We start from the raw sequence: 22011 nt of genomic DNA, 5'->3' as shown, positions 1-22011 counted from the left end.
CTCAAACTACCTCAACCACACTTTTTTACGATATGGATCATAAAAAATGCAATAAAAAACAACGCACCATGGCACAACTTACCTTGAACTTATGCTGCATCAGCGCGGAGATCTTTTTCGCATAAACCTTGTAATCGTGTACTCCGGCCCTCCATCCCAACTACGCCGTTGTTAGTAGAATCGAAACTTTGGCTTACAGTGAGTGCGAAGGATATATCCGTGCGGCCGGGAACGTTCTCGGTTAAGTGTATTTGCTCCGTGGCAATCTATTTTTCCACGATTTTATTCACCAAAAGATGTAAAACAAACTCATTAAAAAGGCTAATTAATGCTAAAGAAATCTAGCGCGAATGTGGGGAATTCGAAAGGCATCAGAAGAGGGAGAGCTAATTGTTCCGAGTCGCGTAGATGCACGCGTCGTTTGCGGTACGAATTGAAGCGAAAAGATTTGGAATGTCGTTTCAAGTGCAGCTGCTGTACATCGACGGGAATGAATATTCATAGATCGATTGTAGAATAATTAGAAGAGACAGTGAAATTGAATCAAAGCAATAGCGAGCCGTCCTTTCCAGATTCGTTCTAATGTTCGAAAAAAGTAATCTCATTTTTAGGTAAACACGATTTAATAAGATAAATATCTACTCTTCATAATGTTATTTTCCTTTTCAAAGCTTGTAAACTTCAATTTTCCTTTGCTAGAGTCTACTAAAGGTACAAAAAGGCACCCATTCTTGTTGTTGTTGCTGACTGTTACATTCCACTCTCTTGTCGTTCCATTCGAAAGCGGTAATTAATTTCCAAATAAATCAGAAGGCAAATTTACAAATCAAATTAACACGTCTAATGCCTCCATTATCTCTGCAAGATCGCCCAGAAGACTAATGAAGATCTTGTCACTCTGCAATGAAAGTGACAGTTTTTTTCTCCTATCCTACCTTTTTTCGCTCTCTCTATCGTAAACCATCAAATCGGAAATGTAAATACACAAAAAAACAAGTGCGCACACTTTAAATAAAGGATTCGAACAGAGCCAGATTCCGTTGCGCCATCGACAGAATGTCAAACATTCGCCCCATACCTTGGCGCAAGCATTTGACTTCCGTGCAATTTCAATTATCGCCGCCATCTTTTGCTCGAGAAGGAAACCTCTAGCTGCTAGTGTTTCCACCCCTGAGCTTTCCCTTGCGTGTTCGCGTTAGATTTTTATCATTCGCTAAAAGAAATGAAAAATACCCAATAGCATTCCAGCGACATTGTTCGACTTTCTTTCCCGCTCCCGGAACGATTCGCCCTCTCTCCCCACCCCCTGCATGGACATCGTCGCTGTTTCGTTGCTGCAATCGATGAGGGAGGAATCGAAAGGATGCCAACCAGCCATCACCGCCAACAAGTCCTTAACGAGTCGATGATGAAACGTTTGATCTGCGGGGTTGAAAAACCCGCCGTAGCCCGCACAAGAACACAACGACAATCTCTATTGACGGACGCCGGGACGGATGGGAGCCTCAGGTTGGCGGGGGAAAAGCAAACAAGCTGTCGGATACGAGACGGTTGTGCAAAAACTATACTTTTATTCTTCGCTGTCAAACAACTACCTCCTCCTCCCCCCCCAGTCCAGATGCCGAAACCTTGATTCTAGGCAGCGACGACCCAAGTTCCCGTGATTCATACCCCCGAATAGATTTCAGTTCGATTAAGAGTGACATTTCCTTTCCATCTTGCCATCCATCACGCGCTAGGAGAATGGGCAGGGCGACCGACTGCTCCTCTGCGCACAGTCAGATAAAGGACATGCGTTTTTATTTTCCTTCTGGTATTTATATTTCACTTCTCGCTCGTCTTGCTCGGGCCCGGACGCGCACAACCTTTGCCGGATGACAAATTTTCTTCTCGCTAAACAAATGCTTCGGGTTTGGCAACATTGAGCCAGCCAGAAAAGGAGTTGGGCTGGGAAGCTTCCAAATTCCCACCTTCCCCCGCACACGCATTGTCAACATGCGATTACTTTTTCCTACCGGAGATGGACGAGTATCCTGCGCTTCCTCGGGATCTCGGGATGGTACAAAATGAATGAAACACATTCAGACAACCGGAACCGTCACTACTAGCGCTACTAGCGCCCCGTCCCCGGAAGCTGCCTAAAATGTGGGAAGCTGCCGGCTTCCCCTCCAAAAAAGGTGACGGAATGGGGCGGTACGGATTCGCACCGCACGGAAGATCTCGGTAAATATTTAACGAGTCACGCACTTGTTACTTTCGATTAGATTTTATGAAGTCGACACCGGCGCACAGCTTTTGCTCCCCCTTGGCAGTCCGCGGATTAAAGTTCTTGGAATCTTCAAAGCATTAGGTACACTCCCGGGGGCCTTCGAGGGGAGAAAGGGAAGGGAAAGAATAGAGCATGCTACAGGGTGCTGCTTACATCAGTTGGCGCCGCTGGCGCTGACCAGCTTGTGATGGGGAAGAAGGAAGTACGCCCAGAAAACCACTCGAAGGCTCATAACGTTGATTGATGGATTTTTGAGCGACTTCGAGTGGCGATCCAACTGATCCAAACGGGATGTGTGTGTATGTATGTGTGTGTAATGGGCTCGAACCGGTAGAAAGAGTGGGAAAAGATCGAGCAAGCGAAGGCAAACTTAAATCAGATACACGAAATCTGGTCGAACGGTGGGCAAGTGACCACATTTTTGTGTGAGTGTGTGCGTTTCTTTTTTTTTTTTGGACCAACAGCGCGTATGGTGTGCGCTTTGGGCGCAGATCCTTTGGCAAAGTGCGCCTGATAGTCTCGACCGATGGGACGGTTATGATGACGATGATCGATGCTCTTGACACATGCACGACCACTTGTCTGGACCCTCGTCGCACCGTCTGCCGGGAAGGAAGAAAGAAAGGAAGGAAGGAAGCAAGAACTGAAATCATATCACCGGCCAAACCGAACCACACAAGCTACACCTGAACATGTTTCGGAGGTTTATCAATTTGTACCTTTGGTCAATTTTTTTCTCTTCTTCGTCTGTTTTCAGCTACATTGATTCCTCGGATCATGATTTAACATATGTTTTTTTGTCCTGTTGTTCTGTTGATCAACCCAGATGAACATGGTAGACAATGCGATGGTACTGTTTGCGGCATACACCCGAGCTTGCCGATGCTCTAATTAATCTTATTAGGAAGAAGGGTTGTCACAACAGAATGTATGTTTCTGTCATTGTCGTAGGGAGATATTGTTGTGATGAAGATTTGAAGATCACAGCCGAAGCCATTTCATTTCAACCGAAGCCCGATTTGTGGACAGCTTCTTTCACTGTCTCATCATTAGGCAACATGCAACGCTATCTTTAATCGCGAGAAAGAGTAGTGGAAGTTTACCGAGGAGAAAAGAAATTTATGAAAATTACACCATTCATTTCAAGAAAAGAGGCTCATTTCTGCTACCCAACGGCACATTAACATGCCCCGGGATTGGGTTTTGCTCGTGGTGTGTTATTCTATCACGTAGGAAATTATCGTTCATTTTACAGAGATGCAAGACGAAAACTAATTCTATCTTTTCACCGAGATCACCAAAACACTGAGCAGAAGGTATGAATGATGGTATGAAGGTAATGGTATGAACAGTAGTGTGGGTACGAAGAGAAGGAGCGCAACACCAAAAAAAGATCCAACCCACAGCACCACCAGCCCAGCCCGCTGGTGGGTTGGACAGGCCAAACACCATCCATCAGGGACGGCCCATTGTGTTGCCGTGGCCTCTCCGCCTATTAATGATGATTTCTTACGCTTGTTCTGTGGCCCCCGCCGAAGATGGGATCGACGACAGGCGAAACGCTCGTTAAGCAGTCTCTCGGCAGTGCCTGCCAGCCCTTCCCTTCCCCATACCTGCCATCGTTCAATCGCACAAATCGCACACACCGCTGGTGTCTTGGTCTTGGTGTCTTGGTTTGTCTCTCGAGTGAGGGTAATGAGATTCAAGCCCGTCGTCCTACGTCTAGGAGCAGCAGCAGCAGCAGCAGCACCGTTCGTCGAGGTTTCTTTGCCCCGCGGATCAATCAACTACGGCTACTTTTTCGGACCGAAATCCGTGGTCGGAGTCTTTCGCGTTTCTTGAGTGCTGCTCATGATTGATTTCACTGCTTCACGCAAGCTTTCCACGCACACACACGACCCTTGTGTTGCACTCTCCCCCTGAACCACGGCCACTTTTATTGCGGCGCAGTGTGTTGGAGGCGTACGTCGCACGTCGCCCCGCACAGGCTGTACGATTTAACGTCTAAAATCATCTGAATTTAATCATTTTATCTCGTCTTACTACGGTTTTACGGTGCACGTTGGATAGAATTTCATTAAAATAATTCCAACGTCAGCCTCATGAAGCCATTGGAATTTCAATGAGACTGGATGACGATGGACATCTTCTCAGCTAAAAGGCAAGGTACAGAGCGGCCCAGCACTTCTTGAGCCTGCGTCTACTTAGCCTCATAGAAAACGCACACGCTTCACACAAGATGATTTCAAACGAGCCTGGGCGCCTCCCTTACGTTCCCATTTACGCCTTTTCGATGGTCACTTCACAATGCCGGTGTGAAACGGCGTAAGTGCGTAAGCAAAACTAACATTGCTTCCGCCGCAACAATCCAACGAACTATTTACGGTGCCGTCAAAACTATGAGTAAACGAAAGAATAAAATGTAATATTTCTTGACTAGCCCAACCATCCTGCTACAACTACAGCACTCCCATTACCCGGTTGAACGAGGATTGCCCAGCGAGCAAAACTTTGCCCAAACAAACCTCACGCCCAGCGTGGAAGCTCCATGGCAATCCACTCTGCATGTATCCTTCTCAAACATTATCTCTCATTTATGCTACGCGCCCGCCAGGGAGTGGGAATCCATCGCCGAAAAGTTTATCTTTTGCTCGTCGAAAGTGAAAGTTCTAGCAGAGCTGCTGCCGTGCCCTCCAGCAGGCTGGCCAAGAAGGATAGCTGTGTGGAGCAGGACGCAACGATAGTTATCAGAAAGTCAGCTGACAAGACAAGATGTTGGGTGGGTTTGTTTCGAAGGGAAGCAGCCAGATTACAACCCAAGATGGAGCACCCGTTGCAGTAGCACACAGATACGCGCACACACACGTACACAAAAGTGGATAACTCGGAAAGATCGCTCAAAGTGAACCAAAAACAAGGAGATGAAGATGGACAAGGTTTTATCGTGTAGAGAACTCCAACTCCGAAGCGCCAAGTTGGAGCGCAGTTGGAGAGATCTCGACCAACAAAAGGGAACTAGTTTTTACATCACACCGTGTACTGCGCTGCTGGAGTTAGGGGTGGTGGGACAGAGAAGCAAAAAAAGCAGATTGGAAGGTTGAATGACGCTCAAAGTGGCAAACGGAACAGAAAGAACGGTTCTATGGTAAAGTTTTCGCTACGATTCTTTTCATGCCAGTTTGCCCGTGAGCCGGATGTGCTGCCGAGCGAATTGAGAGGTTCTACAAAAGCGGGACAAGATAGAGCGCCAACTTTCTACAAACACACACACACGCGCAGCCCAAACCCCGGGTACTAGAACCTGGAACTTGGAAAATCCAACTTTATTAAAGCATCTCGCATACACACGGGGAAGGATTTTTCAATAAAGTTTCGTCCTACGCCTTGTCACCACCACTGCCAACTACAACTCAATGGCGACAACGGGCAACACACGGCCAAGTCAGCCAGGGATCCGGAATCCCATTCGCTTGCCTCGATGCACACGATTGCGTTTTATGAAACAATGAATTTTAGCTATGCATGGTGTTGTTTTCCCGTGTCTCGCCCTTTTTTTCATTCTTTCAAAGTCAGGACATGGGCCAAATTTTACGACGCTTTTGCGAGGACCTTCACCGTTCACTGGGTCCCTGCCGGTAGTTAATATATATTTTCTTTACCACATCATCACACTCACACACACGCGCCGTCGTCGCAATGAAACTTTGGAACCGCTTCTTGACAATTTTTAATACCCCCATCCCGTTTTCTTTTCCTTCCCTTGTCGGTGGCGGTGTGATGACTCCGGTGGAAAAGATTACGGCTCGCGCTGTTCAACCCGTTCGTTTCGGTGCAGTCAACATAGTGTATGTTTGCGTGTGTGAGTGTGTGTGTGTGCTGCTACCCTACAAGCCAAGTGTGTTTTGGTACTGGTAATGGCAACACAGTTACAGGATCGTTGAAGGATTTTTAATGTTTTTAATCTGCTAGCAAATGGGTGTCGTTTCGCTCCGCAACACCTCAGATGTTGGCATGTGTAATGTTAGGCGGGTTTGATGCTGCACGTTATCCCGTTATCCGGGATGTTGTGCGGAACACAGGGGTGAAGGGTTTGTTTTGTCGCTGCAGCCGATACGCACAGCATTAACGGCCCCGCAGAGGGTGATAGGGTTTGTGTATGTGCTCTCGGAGGTATGTATTGCAGAGATGACACGCATGATCCGAGTTTCAATCGCGTAGAACGGCGGAATCCGTTTGACAGCTTGATGTTTCATTTTTATTTAATCCACCAACTATCAAACTCATTGTTGACGGGATTAGCTGGGCTTTGGCAAACAAAATACATATGTTCCAATACTTTCAATACATCGAAATAAGTGCAGGTTATTGTCCCCGAGATACGCTGCGCTGATTGATGCTAAATTTTGGCGTGTGTTGAGATTCTCAGTTTTAACCAACATATAGCCAATTGTCGTGTAAATTTGCTTTAAATAGTAGATATTAAACCTGTGTTGTGCTCTCTGGAGTGCACCCAGAACTCCGATGCGACTCCGGTTATTGTTAGTCCGATTCCGACTACTATAAAACCGGAACAACTAGTTCCACCCGAAGTCTTGCGAAGTCGGAGTCGTCCAGGTGTCGTCCGGAGTCGACTGGAATCAGAATCAGAATTGGAGTCACCTGCAATCGGTCAGTGTTGGGCAAACATTTCATGTAGTTTCGCATTTCGTCTTTTACTTTGGGCGTGCATTTCGCAAACAGGCTTTGTTTCTTAGAATAGCTTCGCGACGACAGCAATGTCTTGTGACAGTTTTCTTGCGCCGGCCGTTTCCGACCCCAACACAGGCTGACTCCAACTCCGGATGATTGTGGATGATTCCTGTTCCGGACGACTTCGGACGGCTGCGGATAATGCTGGTCAGATTTACCTTCCGGAGTCGAATCAGAGTTGACTCCGGATTTTTGAAAACTTTACCCATCACTAATTCTGGCCGTAGATTAGAATTTTAAACCTTATATTGAATGATTTTTAAAATGGTTCGAACAAAGGAAACATTATTTTGAATTTGACGTTTTAAATGTCAAACCAGTACAACTTGCTCAAAAATTCGTCAAAGGGGCCCTACACGATTCTAGTCAGCTTTTTTATATCGAGTTTGACAGTTGAAGGCTGAAATCATGTAAAGACTGCACACAAAACCACACACTAAACTAGCCTGCAATTTTCAGCCTATGATATTTTAGCCTCAAAGCTAGAATTAGATTCGAGTATCTGCTCGAAAAAAATGGCGTTAAAGAGGGAGTGGAATCTAGAATCAAAGTGTGTGCAGACCAGGTGGTCTCACTGCCCGTTTTTTTTTATAACCAAATTAGAGCGACACTTTTTGACAGGACGGGTAAAGACTTTTGCTAAAACAGGCTTTCTGGTAACTTGACGAAGACACAAAACAATCTTAAAATCTTCACTGTATATAATACCCACTTTGATAGCTACTCGAAAACTACTACACAATGCAAACAGCTGACAGGCTGAAATTTCAGTCTACGATCTAAAAACGGAAAGGGGCCCAAATTTAGAAAACCGCGTATCTTCAAATTCTCGTATAAGAGGTATCTCGCATATCTCAGAGACACCCTGTATTGGTGTTGTGTAAAATCAATTAAAACTACGGTTAAGTTGAGCAAAAAGCTGGTCCATATGCTGCACACACGTTTAAAGCCGTCGGTATTGGAACACGGAACGTTTTTTTGCCTCCTGGCTTAAATCAACTCCCCTACCCACCGTACAGTATCCGAAATGTGTCTTGGGCGGTCCAGGCAATAACAAAAAAGAAACCTCACACACGCAGTCCAGAGGATGGGAAAAACATCACCCGCTTCCGTAGCATAACGCGCGAATGTGTGTGCGAATGTGTGAAGTGTTTTTGAGCGGGATTATATGGCGGGCTTGCGGGTGTGCGTGCCTGCATGGGGCCCGGACGATATCCGCCAGCGTTTGAGGCGGGAGTTGCGGGTGCAAAGGGTAATACAGCAAGACACGGGCAAGGCATTTTCCGCGATTTTCGCCATTGCGCGTCCTTCGGCCGTTCATTTTCGTCGCCGGCACACACCGCGTTATCGTCATCACCATTCGCCCCTCTCCATCCCGTTCACTAATCCACCTCCCTGCATCGTACGGAAAGGAAGCAGAAACAGCAGCAACAGCAACAAAAACACGAACGACAAAAAATGGAAATTCCCCTCCAGCCCACTTTCCACCCACTAACGGATGAGTGCGCTTATTTTTTGTTTCTTTCTCCTCTTCTTTGCAATTTCAAGAAGTGCGCTGTTCCTTCTCGCTCTGGCGTACCATGTTTTCTCATTTCCCATCGTCTTTTTTATAGTTCCATAGGAACGAGGGAGAAGCAATACTGCCATGTACCATCAGAGTGAGTGGGATAGGGCGATTGCTTGAAACCCGCGCACACATCCATCATCAGCTGTTTTGAGCACGAAGCGAAGCGCATGAGTGCTGATCTCGATGATGTTTTTTTTCTGTACTGCTTTGACTGCGCTACTCTATCTCTGTTACGCCACGATGTGAATGTTGCGCTTTCGGTCACTCCACAGTGACCGCAAATGGGGACGTTCTCTCGCAATAGAGCCGCTCTGGCGTAAACCATCTTCTCCGAGATTTTACTGTGCTCTTCTCCCTCTCAACGCTTCGAGATACCCGAACACAATTTCCGAACGAATGTCGTTGTTGAGAGATTACAGAATGTCGTAAAAATATTGGTAATTTTGTAGTAAAATTCAGTACACGTTAAAAATGTCTTTCTAAAACTAAAACTAGACAGAAAACGCCATTTGAATAGTCCACCGCCGCAGAAAGATAACTAAACCAGCAACAAAAACTCGCTTCGTTGTCACTCGCTCTCTCGTTCTCATGCTCATTCTTTCTCTCTCACGCTCTCTCGCGCTTTTTTCGTACAATCGCTCGCTCGTACGTACGGGTCCGCTTGGCAGTGCGTTTCGGGCCGCTGCTCAGTTCTCACTGATCTCTGTAAGCGTGCAGAAGGGCGTGTAGTGAGTTTTTGTCGTGAAACAGTGAGCGACGTTACGCGGACGCTGCTAGGTCGCAATCGTAAAGTTAAACCTTGAGCGTGCAAAAAGAACTGGTGAAAGCAAGTGTTGAGTTTCGAAACAAAGAGCAAACAGAAAAGTAAATATTTCCAAAACTCAGCCAACACTAGAATAACCTAGTCGAAAACAAAGCAGTCAAAGCTAAAGTAAGAGAATCGTTCCATCTGTAATCACTTCTTCGTGGCGCTGCTTGATGCGTAATTATTGTGAGACAAAACAACACCATCATATCGTTCCGCAAGCAGCGCGCTGTAAATAGTGGTGCATAGAGAATTTTGTGGTTTGTAGTGTTTGGCCGTGACCAATAAATCGGGAAAAAGCAGCAAACCCCCCCCTACTGACGGCGTGTGTAATCGTGCGTTTCTAGAAGCAGCACAATTTTACCAGCTCTAAAAACCAGTAAACATCAACAGCAGCTCCGTTTCGAGAGGTAGAAAAATCGGATTAAAATAAATCCATTCCCCCTTCGAAACAAGGCTGGCTGGCTGGCGTGTGTTGTTGTCTTCGGCTTTTCTGTGCTGCCTGCACAACCAGAGTGCGTTAAGAGTGTGTGCAACAGAAATCTAAACCGCCGTGCCACCAAATCTGGAAGGGAAGTGTGTGCATGTATAGATATATGTGTGTGTTTGTGTAATAAACCTTCACAGAATTTCACGCGTGGTACGAAAATTGTGTGCTGTGAAAATATAAAAGCGGGCGACCATCTTTTCGCTGGGCTGTATTTTGTGCAAGTGAAAAGTCAGCCCACCCTCGCAGCAGTTCGTGGTTTTCTCGTCCGTGGCCTATAGTGGTCAGAGTGAAAATCCTACCTAGAAAATCGACACATAAATCTTTCCGCTGCCCGGGATCGCCCAAGGCGCGTACACTGAGTTTTGATTCTTTCCGGATTCCCAGCTACTACTGCTTCCGTGTGCGACAAGATCACCGAAATTGCAAGTGAAGAGTGTGTGTGTGTGTAAGTGACGCATTAAAGCTGTGTGGTGGGCTTGAAAAGAGTGACGCTTTACTCTGCGTTAGGCGCTCACCTTTAAAGCCTCCAGTGTCAAACGAAGGCGAAGGAGGCCTGCGTGTCTTGTGAAGTGTTTGCCGAATTTTCACGCGGCCAAGCAATGAGTGCAAGTGAACACATTTCCACTGCAAAAGGTAATATTCTTCTTCTACACTTCTCTCCAACCGCCTCGCGCGAAGAAAGGGCTCTGACAACAGGCAAACGGCAGCTGCCCCCTAAGAGCGGCAGCAAATCACATCGGCTCCGACCATTTCCTTCCTTACACGACATTTTCATGTTCTTTCGATAAGTTGAAGAGAAATGATTGATAAATTGATTTTTCTCTCCGGACGGGGTTTCTGTGAGGACGGGAGCGCGGTATGATGGGACGAAAGCAGCGCTTCGTACAACGAAAGTTATTTGTGACGTAACGAGGAAGGGTAGAGTGGGCTTGGTGAAATGTATGTTATGTGTACGTGTGCTCTTGTGTGTGTGTGGTTGTTGCTGAACATTTTCCCTACGCTCGCCCGCTGCGACCAACATCAAAGTGTGTGGTTTCGATAGGCATGCCTCCCAACAACAGCAACAACAACACTCCAACGCCTCCCGTTTAGACGCTGGCTCCCACGGAACTTGTGGGCGCGATTTTGAATGTGGGGCGGTGGTTGTGGTGGTGGTGGTTGGGGGCCTTGATCAAAGTTTCCACGCCGCGGACGGTATATCGCGCTCGTCATCGTGTTGCGGCGGCCACCAGCACTGTTATCTCATCGAAAGGTCGGTTTTCTTCAATACCGCCGCGGTTTGGCAGCGTGTTCCGTGTGGCCGAACGGCAGGGCGGGCGGCATGTTTCAGAATGCGTAGCCAAAAGAAACAAAAATCATCGAGCCGAAAACAAAACAATGTGTATCAGCAGCAGCAGCAGCAGCCCTGCCGGAACGGAAGCGGGTGTTGCTGCTGGGTGGGTACACGGGGTGGTGTATGGTTTGAGGTTTTTTTAGTTTGTTCATGCTTGTTTTTGCGATCCACCGACGACGACAGATGGACATTCGGAGGCCATGGTTTCGGTTATTGGAGAAACACAAAAAATAACACGGTCACACACACACACAGACACACAATCTGCGACCTCAGCACAGCGAGGTCATCTTCATGGGTTATATTACGTTAGAGCCAGCTTGAATTTCAATTTGAAAAAAAAACCTTACAGTTTTATACCACCGCTTTAGGGCGAATTCGCTGCAGGGTTTCGCATTGTTGTGGTGAAACGGCAGCCTATGCCTTTATGGATGATCATGATCACAGTGATCTCACCTGGGACGACTCTCATCTTTGACATCCCAACATCATCCCGTACTACGAGCGGCTGCATGTACGACACCAAACGAATCACATGGTGTGTGTGTGTGTATGCGTTGTCCTCTCTCGCGCGTTCACCTGAGATTTTCCGCCACAAATGAGAGCAATAATCGCACCTGTGTGTTGTCTCATCGGCCACAGGCGGAAGACTTCCGTCGGCAACGCGCGTTGTGTGTGATTCGCGCTACCGGGTACATGGTGTGACGTCACGGCTCGCGGTGCACTCTCGTCGAGAGATTTGCGGTCGAGATTCGGCACCTGTGTGTGTGTGTGTATCAAAACAAACGAAAAACCCGAGGCCCGATGCTCATCTTAAACGGTTCTCGTGCGCGCTCCCCTGAAGGGGGGGAGTGCGGCACAAATAATAACAATGATTTCGCGCTATACCTACCACCCTGCTGTGGGGGGTTGTGGAGCGCGTTGTAGGTTAGGGACAGGGAATTAAAAACCACCTGTTTGTTTTTCTATCTCTTCGCGTCGGACGCGCTTCGTAGGTGTGCGAGCTCGCCGTCTCTTGATGATGCTGATGATGCTGTTAGCATCAAAAAATCTTAGCTTTTTTGTATTTTTCCCCGTGCCACAAGCAGCACGCGGTTTAAGTGGGGCAAAATTGTTTTATATTTTATGTCCACTTTTTCCACCACCCGAAAAGCCTAATTTTTGCTGACTGCCTTTGAAGGTGCTCTGACCCCTGCTGTCTGCCTGACTGCAGAAAGAAAGTCAAATGATGGTGACGGATGACGCACTCCAGCAGTTGCTGCTGAACTTCTCTTCCAATGAAGGCAGCATTTGGGTGCGGTTTTGGATGCTTTTTGCACCGCCAATGTCCCTTGTTTTAGGCTCTGCTCTGATTGACTTAGACGTGCAACAGCAACAGAGCAGCCGAACCAGTTATCGGAATTGTTTTTGTACCGCTTTTCTTTACCGCTTGGTGTCTCGTCTTGCATTCAGCACACGCTGAAAGGGACGGGTGATCTGCGTTTGATTTTGCGACCCCTTTTTTCCAATCGGGTCTCTCGCTGCTGTAATTGTACACCACGCTGCAATTACATTCCGTCGACGTTATCTCTCTCGTTGTGTTGACAACACTTTTGCCGATTTGTGTGTGTGCGTGTGTATGCGTGCATGTCCCCTTCCCGGTAAGTTTTTGCTGCACGCATCGCCCTTTACCTGGGAGAAAAAGATGTATAATTTTAGCTTTCCGACTGCAGCGCTTCGCCTCTCACACCCTGTTCTTTTGATCTTGGAAGCAGATACGCGTTCCGGCTTTGGGACGCTTTATCGATGCATCGTTCGCCGATTGCACACACATATGGTCGAGATATGCGTCGCCGTCGTCGTCGGCATGGCTGTGGCAGCATGAGATCAGATAGTTATGCTTTGAAATTTGAATTGTGCATGGGATGAAATTCATTAAGGGGAAATATTATACCTCCCAGTGTGGCTCGGGAATGTGTGGTGGTATCATATTAATAGGATTGGAAGTTTCGGACGGGATTTACCGATGGGACGTTTTGTTGGTTGTTTAATTGAAGTCATCCGAAGGCAAGCAATACGGAATTGTTGGAATATTGTTTATATCTTCTGTTGAGCATAAATTTAGCAAAGCATGTCTTTCAAATCCACATGACTTGAACGACTCTATGAAATGCAATTTGGGTCCTAGAGTGCCGCAAAGATGAGTTCGCACTCCGAGCCCTAATTTTCACTTGGACTTGTGCCAACTACTACATCCCTCAGGCAAAAAACCCTAGCCTACGGTGATCCCAACGTATCTTTGCATCCAAAAATCTCTAATTGACAGCTTAACATAACTTCGCGCTTGAAATGTCGATCGCCGCCGCCCGACCATTAGTTGATTCACACACATACACACACACACACACTGTGAGACCAAGGAGAAGAGCGCAACCGGTAACGAGGTTGTCGAAAATCTACCTCCACCACAGTGCGGCTCTGCTTCTTCTTCTTCTTCTTCCCTTCAATCAATAGTCATTACGCTTTCGGGTCCGAAACTCACCCTAGCGGTTTTTTCCTCGCCGTTCGGTTTTCGGCAAACGAATTCTCCGGCTCCTCCTACCTCTCACCGTTGAACCCAAATCAATGATGCTGTGATTTTTTGCTTCCTTCCGTCTCAAATCCCCTTCTGCTAGACAGTTTGTCTGTGCCGGCCCGCGGGGGAAAGGCTGTGTTCCCATCGACCCAGAGAGAGGCACAGATCTACCGGCGCCTGTCACTTTAATATGCCCGTGATGAGCAGAGAAGGAAGCAGTGTGCTGGAGCAAACTTCCTTTTTTCTTCTCGACAATTTCTCGCCAACGAGCAAATGCTGGGCGGGAAAAAAGGGTCCCCAATTTTGGATGATGGAAAACAGCTCGTTTCCATCCCAAGCACCTGCAAAGCCCCCCGGAACCGGTGCGGGAGAGACGCGCACGATGAAAATAACCACACCCAACCCACACTAACCCGGTCCAAGAGACTTCATACAAAATTGATCCCATTTCCTGCACCGTCCTGAATACTCTGAACCGTCGCTGTGGCTGGCTGGGGGGGTGCTAAACCAAACATGAAAGATTCCCGTTTGCCCCCGTATGGGCCACTTCACTGGAGAAACTATTTTTCCACCCGCCAGCAGGCGGCCATTCGCTCACACGCCGTATCCGTGTCTGTTGCAATCCGTCCGTGGCCAAAGCGAGAGGTGTGTGCATGTGTGTACACACACACACACACACACACACACACACACACACAGTCCACACTGGTGGCGGCGCAGTGTTTACTTCATTTTGGAGGAAAATTTATCGCCAAATCGAATCCAAATACCGGAATCCATTTGCGCCAAATGTAGGTGTTAGCCGAACAGACGACGCAACTGGCCCGTGATGCAGAATTTATGCCTTTCCGTCGATATTTTCGGACACCAGCCGCGAGAGCGAGACAGCGTGCAGCTTCCCGGGTGTGTGTGTGTGTGTGTGTAGGCCTTTGGGTTTTTGGCTAGCTGATCTCATCTCGATTCCATCCGTCCCGTCCGAAATTACGCTCCGTTAAGCTCGGTTGTGTCGGTGTGGCTGGCAGCTGCAGGAACCCGGGCTGAAACGGAGGGGGGAGGGTGTGCGAAAGGGTCGGCGAAAGCTATCCTAGCACTATTTGGCGGGACTGGCGACGAAGAAGAAGGCAGGAGCTGGAAGCTGTCCGGCCTGCTGCTGCGATCGGTCCCGATGTGTTGAGGCCGCCTCCCCCCGGAGCTCATGAATATTCGAGCAAATGGCAGGTTTGTGCGCTCCGGAAGATTGGATGTGTGTGTGTGCCGTACACCGGTGGTGTGGAGGTGGTGATGGTGCAGGATCAGTTTCAGCTGATTTCGTACGTAAATCCCAACAGCCGGGGCACAAGAACTAAGAAAGAAAAACAACTCCTTTGCCCGCTCTCCCAACCTCACCCCCCCCCCCCCCCCCCCCCCCCCCGGGAAAGGCAAAAGGAGGTCAAGGAACTGCGCTGAGGTGAAGCAACCCAGTAGCGCACTCCTCCCTCCCGTGTGTGTGTGTGTGTGTGTGTGGAGCGGGCAGGAAGCAGCGGTGGGGGAAAGCCTTAGAGAAATTGCATTCGGAGGCAAATGAGATTCTTTTTTATGGGTTTGTATACATTTCGGAAAAGTTAAATGGTGGTGTTGAGAGCAGAGAGCGGAGAGAGAGAGCTTGAGGGTGCGAGAAAGAAGGGCCGTATAAATACCGATGCTGTGTTAGTGTGTGTTGTCAGCTTTAAAGATTTTATCGATCAGCTCTGCTGGTTGTGGTCCGCTTGTGGGTCCTAAGACGTTGCTGAAGAAGCGGCTGCTGCCGCCCCAAGCTGAGGGGGGAACTCCGGTGATTGATGGGGAAATTTGTATGGAAATGTGCAATGTCTTCTTGTTTTTTTTTTGTTTTCGTCTTCACTTCCCATAGACGTGACTCTCCCAACTCGCTTGGAGTTCGTGTTCTAACCGGGCTGAGGTCGTAAATATGCATATTAAAGCCACGAGATTTGCTACCAAGTGAAGATAACGAAAGCTGTTTCAAGATTGTAAACTTCTGGTGTCTATGATTATGGGATAGCGACGCGGTTTTCAATGCTTCAAATGCCCCATTTAAAGCTTGGGGTGCAGTGAACAGTGTTAGTTGCTTCCTTTTTTTGTTGCTCTGCTTAAAAGCATACATGCTGAGCAAACAATCTCTCACACATTTCCTGACAGCCACGGTTAGAGGTGCTGTTTTAAAATTTAAACAATATCCCTTCGATCGTCGGCACACACGGGTCGTCGGTCATGCTGTGCATATGATTATGTGTTATGTACATCTAAAGCTACCATCACGTCTTAACGCCATAGTTTCTCTCCGATGGTTTGGCCGACCGGCGGGGTACTTTGTGTCCCAAAATAAGTTTGATTACTTTTAAATGCTTCCTTGCCATTGTTTTATTTGGGGAAGGGACAAGATTTATGACAAAAGTGAAGATAAATTAAATTTCTTTTCCTTGAGGCAAGAAGTACCCCTAGAGCGCACAGAGCAGCAAAGCCAAACAACACCAAAAAGAAAAAAGCAAGAAGGAAAAACAAAAACGAAGCAACATAAGGAATAGTGCCGTCGTCTTCTGGTGTCTGTGTTGCCGTGGTGGTGTGCTGCTGCGATGGTTTGAGTGATGTATCTTTATTAGATTTCGGGAAGCTGATCCTGTCCCCGTGTCCGTGCCTGCGCGCTCGCTCTCTCCCGAGTCCATGGAAGTAATTTTTCGCGTGTCTTCCCCGAGAGTGGCCGGAACTTTCGGGTCCCGCCTGTGGACAAAGTGGCCCGAGTGGGGCGCGCTGAAGGCTGCCAGCCAAGTTTTATGCAGACGCGCTCACACAAACACGCACTGTCCACTTGTGTCTTCGAGTTCCAAGATTTCTCCGATAGGTTAATGCGATTGGGCGCGCGCCCGGACCATCCCTTGCCACCCTGCGTCCCGCCCGGTGCCGGGAATTCGTCGGTCGCGCCTTTTAATGCGTTTTTCTTCTTCGCTTTGGCGTTCGTGTCCAACATTTCGCAAAGAAATGGCTCAAGTTTCCGAATTTGTCACTAAAATGGTTCGTCTCTTCTCCCTTCCCGTCCCGGTTGTGTTGCATTTGAGCTTGCGAGGTTGCTGCAGCGGCTCACGGCTGGTTTGCGAAACTGGTTTGCAGCAATACGCATAAGCGGAACATCGTTTGCACACTTCCAACTTCAAAGTGCGCCTGAATGTGAAGTACGTGTATATCTATAGCAATTTGTACAATATTTGTAAACTACATCGACTGTGCCGTCGCAGCAGGGTGGTACGGATCCGGAAAATCGGATGGTTGTTTATCGATTAGTCTATATTTGTGTTGTGCGTCCGTCCTTTAAAAGACAGAGATAGAGAGAGAGAGTGAGAGAGTGAGAGATGAACCCGAGGGTTGGTTTTTTGCTGTTTGGGCCATCATCATCCTTGGGCTATCCTTTCTGGGTTTCGGGCGTCTTCCACCTCCTTCGTACGGTGTCCTTTCGCTGGTAGGTTTGTGTGTTCTTCTTTGCACTTGAGGAGAATTCCCCCTACTCGCGCGCACTAGGACGATGGGCACACAGGTAAAAACGGTTCCTCTCCAGGTCCAGCGAAACGCTTCGATGGTGGAAATGTGCAAAGCAAAGCAAAACAAACTCATCACACGGCCCCGCTCTCCGTGGTCCCGGGGTGCTGTGGTGTGTGGTGCCCGATGGGAATGATGTGAAGCCGCGCGGCCGGCGAAGGTACACCGGGCATATTGGGACCTATGCTCTAAGAAATTGAGCGAAGGAAACGCAACATCAAGAAGAAGCTACGCTCGTAAAAGAAACCGGTTTCAAGGAATCAGCAACTTTTCTCAGAAAACCGTTGCAGTAGTAGTAGAGAGTAGGCTGGCAAGAAGAAATGTGATTAAAATCTCTTCTTATGTTTTGCTTACGTGTGTGTGTTGTTGGCCTAGCGAGAGAAGAGGGGGCCGAGCGGCGCGCATCCCATCACACACAGCCACCCATGAACATCGGGTCTCTCGCTCGCGCGCGCTTTGCCTGCGCTGCAACCATCTGCAACCGGGGAGGAACTGCCGTTCACCTTTTTTTTCCCTCGCAACCCGCAAATGCCTATGTTTGTGTGCGGAGGGAAAAGAAGAATGCCAAAAAGAAGGCTAATGAAATGAGAACTAAACAAACGACGCGCCCGGGGAGGATGGAACGACAGAAGAGAGAGAGAGAGAGAGAGAGAGAGAGAGAGAGAGAGAGAGAGAGAGAGAGAGAGAGAGAGAGAGAGAGAGAGAGAGAGAGAGAGAGAGAGAGAGAGGGCTAGAGACATGGGGAAGGGAGAGGGCGGAAAAGTAAAAGAAAGCGCGGACAAAACAAGGATGGAAAAAAATGTTAGAAACACTCACATCTATACACATTTCCGAAAACGTCGCACTTGTGTTGTTTCAAGACTCATCCAGAGCGTGCCTCCAGGTCGCGTGGTGTGATGAAGGTGGTGCTGGCTGGCTGGCTGGTGGTGGTGGGTAAAATGAAATGATGGCGATTTTCCCTTTTTTTTTCTTCTGACCCCGCAGTTTGGCTTATTTACTTTCGATGACTTGCAATAATTCACCCCCCGGACGAACACAACGGCGCAAACCGTGCTTTTGCACTCTAAGCTTCTCATCGTAGTTCAGTGCGTTTTTTTTTAATTTCATTTCATTATAAGCTTTTTCTTTCCTCTTCGCTCAACCAGCACCTTTCCAATCTTTTTAACCCTCACCCCTCGAGAAGCGGGAACTCCGTGGTGGATTTGTGGATTGTAAGGTACGGTTTCTTATGGGTTTTGCAGCGCCGCGTCATCCTGCGCCCCCGGGGAGTTCCCGGGTGAAAAGCGAGAGATGATCGTCGTGGCCACCGTGTCTGAAAGGAGCGCCCGATGGCGAGAGAGCAAAAGATCGTTTGGTCTTTGGTAAAGATGGTTTGCAGTGTGGTGTGCGCGGACAAAATTACAACACCGAAATGTTGCACCGTCACCGTGTTGCGGGTGTGTGTGTGTGTGTACAACGGGGACCTGGCTGGCTGGCCCTGGCAAGTTGGTTAACTAATTGGATAACTTTGCGGGGGGTGTGTGCTGTTGCAAGGGAGATTGCGCGGGGTTTTGGTGTGAAAAATGCACTCCCCGAAAAAAAGAAATTATTGCAATCGCTATAATGTCGGCGGGGATAAAAACTCGCCGTCTCCTTGATGGCACTAGTTAGTGAACATTAGCCACACAGTCAGTCTGTCCGTTCGTTTTCTTTTTTATTATTTTGCTTTCGGGAGAAGCACGAATTAAGCGCAGTCCTATGGTATAGTTTTAAGTGTTAATTATAAATCAAAGAAGATGTATGGCTGCTAGCAGGGTCGGTCGTGCTCAAGCGCGGGAATTAAAACAGTAGAATAATAGAAAGAATGTCCGCCCTTGTGCCTTTTGCTTTTTTTTTGCTGTGAAAATAATCTATAAATAAATGTCTTCAATACCAAGCGTTACGTTGTAGCTTTGGCAGGATCATAAAAAGACAAAAATATCTAAGCAATGATTCACCAACCGTGGCTGAATATTGAAATCAAAGTTTTAATGAAAAATATTCACCCTCTCTCTCGGTGTACGTTCCCCAAAATTCAACACCTTCTGTCTGCCGCTTATCACCCAGCGTGACAGCATGACGGCATTCTTCTTCTTTCCCATTTTCTTCACGCTTCAGGACGACCGAGCACAAACGAAAGGGTCAGCTTTAGATAAGCTGGAATATTACACACTTTCTTCGTTCCTCTTTGCCTCTACGACGCTTCGCAACTGTCATCGTTTGAGCTGCGCGTAGCAATTTACATTCTGTTTCTGGGGAATTGATTTCCATACTCTACATTTGCCTGTGTTTGTGTTTTTTTTTTGTTTCTTCCATTCTGCAACCCAAGGAAATGGATTTTCTCAAGCACAGCTGTGGATTCTTTTTTATTTCGGGCTTTATTTTCCCTTTTGTTTCCACACGCATCGCAAATGCAGGCAGGCAACAAACAGTGATGAAGGGAAAGCAATTTTCCTAACAACTCTCATTGATTCGTTTGAAATGGGTAAAGTGTTGTGTTGTGCTGGCCTTACAATAATGCATTGTGTGCTGTGTGTGTATGTGTGAGTGTTGTTAAGCAGTGCTATTTGTGCAGAAAGAAAAAATAAAACACATTCAAATAATAGCAGCTTCAGAGAAGAGTTGGCTCGCGCGCGCGCTCTGTGAATTGTGTAATTTTGGATAAATGGGATTTGTGAATAGTTCCATCAATAAATGATTAGCTCTTTATTGAAGATAGAACACATTTGTATGTGCCCGCGTGTGTGTGTGTGTGTGTGGGTACGTGGGCCCAGAACGCATTTTGGGGTGTAATCCGTTTGGGCTTAAACATACGCATTAAATAATGTTCCGGCGAAGGCATTCCATTAATCACAAGCGGTGAGCCAAATGATGAGAATAACCGTCATTAGGCGGGCGCTAGTGTGTTGCGTCTTGGGTTGTGTGTGCCTCCAGGCAAACACATCTGCACCTCCACGACCCGCCTCCTCCCTCCCCCAAAGACATTTACACAACATTACCGCCGCATTGTTGTGTGTAAAGCCCCGGTGCGTCTATAAAGATGCTTTAATTGGTCATCTGAAGCTAGATATGTTCAGATGCGACACAAACGACATTTTAATCGATTATTATGCGCACTCAAACGTATAGCCGATGGTACAACACGCCTTAGCTGTAGCTGTACATCGCACCAATGCGACTCACCATTGCAACATACAACGCGAGCGCCGCGCGTATGTGATGTGTGTAGTCTAGGTCTCTGTCGCTGTTTGCGTTCACGCAACCCATCCCAACCCTCGCCCTCCATCCCCGACCACGACCCGGAGGGTTCCGTCCGTTGATCGATAACGTACCCTGTCTCTCTCTCTCTCTCTCTTTCTCTCTCGCACCCTGACCCGAACCTGTGTCGCACCGAGGGTAGAATGAAAGAGAGAAATAATGAGGGTCGACCCAAAAGGGAGGACGTCGAGTACACGGTTTTTTTTTTTTTCGTTTGTTCCATGGAGCGGGGCTCTCCCGAAGTGGTGCGCTGTCAGTCAGCAGGAGGCCCGACGGCCACAACAACCGCGCGGACCTGGGACCGGGGGGCGCGGGCGCGCGAGCGGCAAGGCTGATTGCGTGGAATGCCGCGCCGCGCTGGGTGTGTGTAATCAGTAAGCCAAATAGATGCACACACACACACACACACGCACGCAGAAACTGCTCGTCGTTGCATACATACTCAGTCTCTTTCTCCCCTATCTGCCGTTCTTGTCGGGGGCCTTATTTGACTTTCAAAAACTTGACAAACACCCACCCAACACCACCACCCATCTGGCCTCATTGTATGCGCCACCCTGTCAGGGGTGGAAGAGGCGAGAAGTGTTAGCCCGTCATCATCGTCGTCGTTGTCGTTGTCGTCGTCGTTGTCGTTGTTGGACGCAAACCTGTTCCACACTGCCAAACTGTTCCGGCGTGTTTGGAGTGTCTGCTGTGTGGCGAATTTGGGCGCTGGAAAAGAACTGACTCTCAGGCAGCAACACCCTCCCCGCGGGGTCAGTGTTCAGTGGCAGTATCCCTTGACCGAATTTCTGCGCCAAAAACTCCCCCGTCCCACAGAAACGTTTGTGACCTAACGTAACGCATTCAGGTTTTGGGAAGAAGTTCAAACGGATGGTGTGTGGTGGTGCTGGCCTGGCCCCGAAGGATCAAAGTGGTGCTCTTTGAGTGCTGCAAAACACTGGGAATAGTAGTACCCGATGGTTGCCACATTTGTGGTTAAAGTTTGCTGCTTCTCTTGGGAATTGTTGGTCCGAAATAGACACATGCAAGACACGAGGCGTTCCTCCGCCGAGCAAAGTATTTGCTTCGTGTGTAAGTCAGCAGTAACACTCATTTACAATGCGAAACATTAAAAAGTACGCTCTGCCCTGTGATAGAAAAGCACGCTACAAACAAAGGCAAGGGAACGCGTCGCCGACGCACTCACAAACATGCGTTTGTTATGCTGTCTTTCGGTGAAAGATTTGCCGTCGGCATTTGTTTTCTATCAGCTTGCGAGCATTTTGCGCATCGAGCGCGGGTTTGCTGCGCATCAACAAAAACTCACGTGTGTCTTGGAGTTTGTGGGGACTATTGTGTTTATGAATTTTGTAGTACTATTTACGTACACGTGTGTGTGCAGCTGATAACACGGTAAACACA

The 22011-nt window shown here is 48.0% G+C and overlaps 1 protein-coding gene across 8 annotated transcripts in view; it reads left to right on the top strand.

Annotated features, from left to right (window-relative positions):
• LOC120948425 (protein winged eye) overlaps positions 1 to 22011 on the top strand; it is a 277477-nt gene that overhangs the window by 149869 nt on the left and 105597 nt on the right. For 2 of the 8 annotated variants that reach the window (XM_040364723.2, XM_040364722.2), the window contains exon 1: positions 9267 to 10513. The exons of the other annotated variants lie outside the window; for them this stretch is intronic. The gene's annotated coding sequence lies outside the window, so the exon portion shown is untranslated. Of the gene's footprint in view, positions 1 to 9266; positions 10514 to 22011 lie in introns of those variants that run through there. 8 annotated transcript variants of the gene reach the window in all.

Source organism: Anopheles coluzzii, chromosome 2, assembly GCF_943734685.1.
Source record: "Anopheles coluzzii chromosome 2, AcolN3, whole genome shotgun sequence".
Classification (NCBI taxonomy): Eukaryota; Metazoa; Arthropoda; class Insecta; order Diptera; family Culicidae; genus Anopheles; species Anopheles coluzzii.
This window is presented reverse-complemented; position numbering and strand designations above follow the sequence as displayed.